Here is a 9,303-nt window from a genome sequence, read left to right as displayed (position 1 = left end):
GCTCTCTTTTTTTTTGTTTTTTATTTTGCTTTAATTTTATTTTCCTTATATATCAATTAGTTAGGTTATTTATTCTCTTGTCTACTGACTACTGCAACTCTAATCTCAATAGTCAAAGCTTTTCGTTCCCATCATCAACACAATCGCCCTTAAAGTTGAAGATGGAGCAACACCAACAGCAACAGAGTCGTGCAGAAGCGGGTGCAGAACTGGTGACCAGAGAAGGAAGACAAAACCTTATCAATGCCAGCTGCTGACCACAGAAGGAAGACAAAACCTTATCATCAAGGAGCTAGGGTATAATGGGTGTCCAAGAAATGTGTCAACAGTAGCATACCCGGTTTTTCATAAAAACCCACCTCAATTTTGGATTATAAACAGTGCAGAAACGTTGGTTTCTCAGGCAAAGTTAGGAAAGACATGCAAATTACATAGATGGAGATTTGGAGAAAACCTGTTGAAACAAACGTTGCTTTTCTAAAATCCTTACTTCATATAGATGGGAAAATGTTGAAAAGAGCTAAACCAAACACCACCTCAGGGAATCAAAGAATTTAACCCAAAATACCAAATCAAAGTAGATCCATTTTTTTTCATTCCCGAAAAAAATCATCTTAAAATTACATCATTTTGAATTAATAAAACGTGCTTTTATAATTTTAAAAAAATTAATAAAAGATATTTTGATAAAATTTATATATAAAAAATAAATAAAATTATAAAAATACTCTTTATTAATTCAAAAAATAACATAATTTTAAAAGTCATTGAAAATAATTTATGTCCGGTGAAGAAATAACTTATCATATATAGGGAAGGTCGCACCGACTCAGACACGGCATGTTCAATATGTTCCCAATACATTCTTGATACGACCATTAAATCGTTGATACGATACAATACGTTTCCAATACATTTTTCGATATGCATATTCGGAGTATCGGTGCTTCATAGGAAAATGTTATATTTACAAATTTTTTATTTACAAACTATATTAAGTATAACCGTTCATACTTCAATCAAGAGTGTATGACTGATCATATTTAATGTAATTTATAAAAAATATTTATAAATAAATCCTTTCTATATATATATATATATATATATATATATATATATATATATATATATATCGGTGCAGCTTAGCTACAAAGAACAGAAGAGTAAATGTAGAAGCAATCATAGTAGTTCCCATTTAAAGCACAATGAATGGACCAGCCGTACTACTCTGAAATGAACGTTGAACACTTTTTTTTTTTTTTTGGAAATAGAACGTTGAACACTTTGACAACACTGCACACATCCAAATCAACATGTAAACAGCTCATAAATAATGGGAACTTACGTGGATTATATTATTTTCTTAGATAACAAATTGATTATGTATTGATTGATTAAATTAATATATGGGTTTGATACTTCTCCTTTCAACGAGAAGTATTATCTTCAGTCATACACTCATCAAAATGCGTGCTTTATTTATATTTATTTTGAAGAAAAAAATCTCATGGAACTTACTAATTGTTGTGTCTGCAAAAATCTTGAAAGTTCTGGAATAACATAAGTCATGCAAATCCCTTAATATATATACAGTTAAAATAATTTTTTTAGTTACATTTGAAGTATATTAAATGATAGAACGAACCAATATTATTAAACCTTAATTGTTGATTCATTCATCGGAGGTATCGGGTTAATGGTTAACTCAGTGTTAACTAGTGCGTCAATGGTTAAATCCCTTAAATTGAATTTATATAAAAATATATAAATAAAAATAATATAAAGACTAAAGTAATTTGGTTTGATAATTAGTATAACACTTCGCAGAATTGAAATATATTGTTAATAGTTAAATTATGGGATAGGGGGTTTAATTAGTTAAAATTATGGGTTTTGGGTCAAAATACCCATCAGGGAAAAATGGTAATTTGACAGGAAAATAACCCTAAATTGTGAAATGGTGAAATTAGATATTATTTGATGAAAATAATAACGAATTTGGATTCAGAACCAAATTTGGAGTGGATGGACATTTTTTAGAAAAATTGATAAATGGTGATTTTATCGGGTAAAATATTATGGTACAATTTTATCGAAAAACTCAGAAATGATATTATTGTTCTAGGATTGAATATATGTTGAAAGATATATTTAGAATCAAGAAAAATGATTATTGAAATTATTCGGTGAAATTTGGTGGTTTGGGGAAAATGTACTGAAAGTACATAACTAGGGTAAATCGTAATTTCACCAAACTACCAAATAACTTAAGATTCATCTGTTAAAGTAATTTTAATGGACTTTGATGAATGTTGAAATTTTAACTAAATGAATAATTCATGAATTAAGTGGAGGTTAGTAGCGTAAATGACTAGGTTTAAGTGATGGGTAGATTGATAATTTCACATGCGGGGTCCATCTCACTTAAGCGAGCACTTAGACACATGGGAAAATCAGTTTTCATTCATCTTTCTACTCCCTTCTTCTTGCTATTTTGTGGCCACCATTGGAGGAGTGAGAAAAACCTTCAAATTTTCATAACTTGAGTTGTAGGGCATGGATTTGAGTGATTTATGTAACACCCCGTGTATACCCGGTTTGTTAACATGTCATCGTATTAAGCCACGCTTAATTAAAAATGCGGAATATCTTTTTCTTTTCAATTATGACGTCATTATCATTAGCCAAGTTGAATTACTTAATTCATTTTCAAAACATTGCCTGTATATAATTGCAATCCAACAACTAACTGAACTACCTAATAATATAGATAATTGTGAGTATCTAAAATCACGGAACTACTACACGTAGTCCGGACATAATCCTGATACATTATTATAACTCGAAACTAAAATAAAGCATAGTCAAGTCAATACGGCATGGACAATCCCCATGCTCACCAAATAAGGCAACAAGCCCAACATCAGTCTCAAATCAAACAACATAATAACAGATAAAAGTCATGTCAGCATCCAGCATATAAACGTAACAGCAGACATCTAACTCAGCTCCGGCCTACTGTCGCCCGAGGTCTCAACCCCCGAGTTACCTGAACCTGAAAATGGTGCCCAAACGTGGGGTGAGATCTCTAAACAGAAATCTCAGTAAGACAAGGGGTCCTCAAGGATCTTCCACCCCAAGCTCACTTACATGTGCAATATAAGTTCTAAAAGCAGTAATTCAATATCAGTTCCAAAATCAGTGCAATGCAGTAGATAATCATGTCATGTGTGTTAACTATTCTACTGATCAGAGAAGTGCAGGAATACGTCTATTACCCACACAGTACACGCCCATGCTGTACCCGCCCACAGGACCACCCCATGGCTTCCTCCTATCTAGGCGAAACACCACATACATATCATAAGGCAATTGCACTTAATAGATCAATAGCATTTCAACAAAACAGTACATGAAAGCACATCATGCATATAAACCATCCCCCCATGGGACATGGTGGAACCAACAATGGCTAAACCGAGGACACGAAAGCTTACCTTGCAAGCTAACTATCCAAACCAAGAGTCCAACCAAGCACAAAGCCCAAACACAGCAGAATCACAATCTGTTTTGGACTAGTAATCATGTCAACAACCATAGCTCATAAGCATATAACAAAAGACAACGCTTCTCTTTTATGTTTCATGTCTTAGGCTTCTCACAAAGCCACAAGCCCTTAATCACTTAGATTCTGACTTAACAATTCATTATAGAAGTCTAACTTCATCAATCTAGGGTCCACAAACCCATAACTCAGTTCTTATGAACAGTACCGTTACTATTCACGCAAACCCAAAATATCCAGATATATGTCAGGGTCATATCCGGATATGCATATCTGGATATCATATCCGGATATCCATATTCAGATATCTACAGACCCTATATCCGGATATCATAACCGAATATTTCGCGACAGAATGCAGTTCTGCATTTCGCGAGATATCCTTCCCAAAGGTGGTTCTTTTCACAGTTCCAGAAGCAACATGCATTTCTAGGTGTGTTTAACCTTACTCAACCTTAAGTTATCAGCTTTATCTTATTACATGCATCAAGACTTCATTTTAAACTATTAACTCATGATCAAAGGTTGGTGGAACTTACCAACAGCTCAAAACAGAGAAAGCAAAGCTCTTGGAGCTCACCACCAAGTCCCCACAGTTCTGACTTTGCAAGGAAACGAAAATGACAACAAAACAAGGTCCTTTCTTCACAAAGATAGCTCCTTGGAGTACCAACCACCAAGAAAATGGCTTCAACCACACAAGCCAAGGAACTCAACTCTCAAACTCTCACAAGCAGTGGCTGAACACTCAGGAAAATGGTGCCTCTCAACCTCTGAAGACTAGTTCACAACATCTAAGGTGATTCAAAGAGGAGATTGGGAAAAGAATGGCCACTTGGCTCACCAAGTGGAGGGAGGAAGACAATGGAACAGTGGAGGAAGATGGTCAACCACCAAGGGTCACGTATAAACTGATTATGGCCTAGGGTTTTGGGCCAAAATGAGTATATATAGCCGGTTTAAGTGTTAACACATTGTATTAGCACTAATAGTTACGCTTAGCATTTTAATCCCAAACTTAGGACTCTGAACCTACTTATTTTTTTAAGATTTGTCATATTTTTATTTTATTTTTCCCAGCACCTTTCTGGTACGCGCTTTTCCATAGCTAGTATCAGTTCTGGCACCAATTCTTATTATTTTGACTTGAAACTTGACATACTAGTCCTACATAATATTTTAGGAATATTTCCACACTTATTATAATTTTTCGGGATACTTCATCGGTACGCATTTATACCGAGTAGCGGAACTGGTATCTGCACTTTTCGTCAGAAAAACGACTTTCAACATTCTTAATCTCTTACTATAATTATTTAAGCCATATCATAATTATTAGGGTCAGCTATGGAATTATTTCCTAATTCTCATATTTATTTAATTATCTTCCTTAATTAACGGTGAGGGTTCTTACAATTTCAAAGCCAAACTTGTGTAAAATCTTGAGAAGAACATATTGCTACCCTTATTTTCGAGTGCCGATCATTGTGTGAAGTGATATTCGCCTCCTAAAGTGATGGTTTTTGAAGAATTTTGGTGCCATTAATAGTGGTTTAAGTTGATTAGTTGCTTGAAACTTCATTCCTTGGACCTTAGAGACTCATTTGTGATAAGTATTCTGTAACACCCTGTGTGCATCCGGTGTATTAAACATACATATGATAATGGCACAGCTAAATAAATGCGGAAGCTAACTTTTTCTTTCCAATTATGATAACATCATTAATTACCCAAGTGGATTACTTATTCTTTTTCAAAATATCGCCTGTATGTAAATTGTAGTAAATAACTAACTGAATAACCTCATGGTATAAATAACTGTGTATCAAGTCACGGAACTACAACACATAGACCGAACAATATCCTAATACATTATACAACTCAGACTAAACCAAAATGACAGAAGTCAATGTGGCATGGACAACCCCCATGCTCACCAAATAAGGCAACATAGCCCAATCAATGTCTCAAATCAAATAACCATATACTGATTTTAACCCTGCCTGAAGCAAATTCTTGAAAAATCTTTGGGGGCCAGAGGATATGCCTCCTTCCTCGAATGAGGGATTAGTCTCATCCTTCCTCCAGTAGCGAAGCTCAATGCACTCGTTGTTCCAATGAGGGGTTAGCCTACAGGGCCGTACCCCGAGGGCAAGGTGACCGGAGAAGGTTGAATAGGGATACCTCCAAATTATACCCAAAAAAAAAAGTAACCTTTATAAATTTGGCCACTTTGGCAGCTAACAAATCTATCATATTCAATTTCAAATAGTAACATTTAGGGTTAATAAATTCAATTAAAAATAATAATAATAAAGAATATTATTCTTTATCAATCCTTAATGTATTTACACACGTACTATATCATTATACCAATAACAAAAAAAAATCCTTACAAATACGAGATTTGTCTACGTAATCTTTTATAACATCAAGGATAAGATACATTTTCATTGGAAGGCTTAAAAAAAAGAGATGCACACTAGACCTCATGTAAACCTTCTTTTCAAATGAAAGCTTGAAAATGATGCACAATCATTATCTCTATTTAAAGTCATGTATAGGATTGAGACCCCAAAAAATAAGACTTTATATAAAGAAAACAAAAATAAACCCCAAAAAATAAAAACTTTATGCCAAAAACACAAAACTTAATTCACTCACGATTGAATACGACGATAGCTCTGATACCAATTATTGAAATATTAATTTCCCCTAAACTTATGGTGATAACCATCACCTACAAATCAAGATCCATCATACCAAATTATAAATGAATACTAATATAAAGGTGGATGCATACATGTCTTCATAGCAGTGGAATAACTTTGATCTTCTCCTTTGGGGTATGCGATCTTCCTCAGTCAAATAACTCTAATTCTTATTCTTTAGTGTATGGTCTCTCTCTTGATGGGAAAGAGAAACTACGGTTGTTATTTTACATTTTGGGGACCAAACCTTTTATAGTTTTTTCTTTATTGTTAGGTCAGTAAGCTCTTATTATACCTAATTGACCCAACACTGTTATCCACTCATTTGTCTCACACTTACTTAAGAATCTATTTGGACATCTTTATTTGATCACTTTAATTTATTTAATATATATTAAATAGCATAATATAATTATTAATACAATATGGAACCCACAAATACATTAGAAATTATAATTTTCTAACACTATTATTCTATTTTAATAATCAAATAAAGTACAAAAAAATATTATAATAGAAAATTTCTTATTTTTTGGTATATGAAACGGACCTTAGGATTCTTAACATAAAAATTATTTTGGCAAAAAAATAGACGTACTAAAAGTTCATACGTAATCTCTATTATTCATGAACTAAAATCATCCACGTTATATAATTCATAAAATATTAATTTATCAATAAAATAGGAACAGCTAGCTGTATAAAAGATTAATTCATAAAAGTTTTTTTTTTTTTTTTTTTTTTTGGTTTTAATCTCTCACGTCTTTAATTTGACAGGAACAACTAGCTGTATATTCAAAAATCACGTGCTCTAGGTTAAGGTATTAGGTGTGAGTTTTAGAGTGTGTATGACAATTATTTTATTTTTTGGCATTTTTTTTGAAATGAAACAAAAAAAAATTTATGCCTTCGAATATTTTTTGAGAAAAAAAAATAAAAATTTGATAACATGTTTTATTTTTATTTCGAAAATAAGAATTGCGTTTGATAACACAATAAATAATATAATAAAAAATATTCCTATTAAGCATAAATTTTTTCTGAATCATCACTTTCCTTTTAATATGATGTGGCGGTGGCAGCGGCGACAACGGCGATGGTGGTAATGACGGCGAAGGTGGTAATAGTGATCTAGGAAGCAATGACAAGTCATTCTAAAAGAAAAAATGTGTGTCGGACACCGACATGTTCTAACATGCGTCAATATTTTCGGACACGTTGACTATCTCGACACGCGATTTTAACTGTGTCCGATATAGTTAAAAATGTAAAAGTTTTGAAATTTTTACAAAATTAAAATAATTATAAAATAAAACATAAAAGTCACCACGGCAAAAACTCTTCGCCGCTTCACAGTTCGGGCACCACCAATATTTCGGTAGCCTCTCAAATTGAAATCCCGGCAGAACCAGATACGAAGGGTCACCAACTTCCTCATCATATTTATACCCACAAGAATGGCAAGATCCCAATATTCAACACGATAAATTTCTCTTCTAGTCTACGCTTATCCAAATTTTCAGATTCTTGTGATTGTGATGTTGAGTCTGGTTGCTCTGACTTTGAAGTGGATGTGTCTTGTTTTGAGATGTCAACAGAGGTTAGATGAATTTGTTTGTTCATAGCCATGAGTTCCTGTGGCTCTCTACACTTTCAAGCGTGAGATTGAAGCTTATTTATGTTAAACCAATGCGCTTAAAATGAAGAGTTCACTTATGCAAGAGTTTTGATGATAACAAACAAGCATATAAGCAACGTTAAAGATAATACAACTCGCAACAATCAAAAGTCCATGGAAGCAATTCAAACAAGACAACAAGAGCAAATCATTCAACACACAAGATCAAGATTGAAACATGCTCTTGAGAGCTTAGATCTAAATGTAAAGGTAATTGATTAATGATGCATAAATGAGCTCAAAGGATATTTAACTCCATGCATGCATTATCCATGTCATCAATCACTTAAAAGCTTTAATTATTATGAAAAAAACCCTTGACATATTTCGTAACCTCAAAACATTATGTACAAGTCAAGGAAATACATTAAAAGTGATTAGAGACTAAAAGGTATGCTTTACAACTCATAAAACAGCATAATTAATGTTCTGTCAAGACAGTATTTGAATACTCTCTTGACTGTATTCGAATACTTGTGCTGAGAACAAAGTATTCGAATACCTTAAGAAAAGTATTTGAATACCAGTTGAAGTATTCGAATACCTCACGAATAGTATTCGAATACTTACTGGACAGTAAGCAGTATAACGGCTATAAACGGCTAGTTTTGCGAAAATAAGTGTGCAAAGTGTCATAGGGGCTCTATAAATAGTGATCATTGTTCCCCTTGATGGGACATCTTTCAAAATCACAATTCTTGCTTTATTTCACATCATTTGCTTACTTTCCATCATCTTGATCATAAATCATCTTTGAGCTTTATTCTTGTGTCATTGATCAATACCTATAAGCTTCAACTTGTACAATCTGTACTTCAAGAGTACAAATCCTTTTCTAAATACTCTCATTCTGTTCATTTGTGTTGAGGGTAGTGAGACCCTAGTGAAAGAGGTTGCTCATAACCTAAGTAAGTGAGTGGAAGTGTAAAGGTTTCAAGAATCTTTATTCTTGAAGGTTGTAGTGGTTTGTCAAGCACCCTTGAAGCTTGATAATTAGTGGAAAGTTGAACATGCGGTTTCAATCTGGTCGTAGGTCACGGTGGTGGTGACCGAACCAGGATATATAGTGTTTGCAATCTCTCTAACTCTTTATCTCTTTACATTAGCATTATTTGATTACTTGAACTTATTTATATCTCCACATTACATACTATTTGCTTGTATTAATTTCTATTCTCTAAGCTTTGCTTGTGCTAAATTATATTAACTCAAGAAAATCGCTTTCAAGAAAGGAAGTGAGGCATTTTGTGAAAATATTTTTAAAACTCAATTCACCCCCCTTCTTGAGTTTGAGGTCACTTGTCCAACAAGTGGTATCAGAGCTTGGACTTTTGTATAAAGAACTTAAC

Source organism: Gastrolobium bilobum, unplaced genomic scaffold (genome assembly GCF_033153095.1).
Source record: "Gastrolobium bilobum isolate Gb01-03AN ecotype WA unplaced genomic scaffold, APGP_CSIRO_Gbil_v1 utg19092, whole genome shotgun sequence".
NCBI lineage: Eukaryota > Viridiplantae > Streptophyta > Magnoliopsida > Fabales > Fabaceae > Gastrolobium > Gastrolobium bilobum.
The sequence above is the reverse complement of the archived record's forward strand: the minus strand, read 5'-3'. Positions refer to the sequence as shown.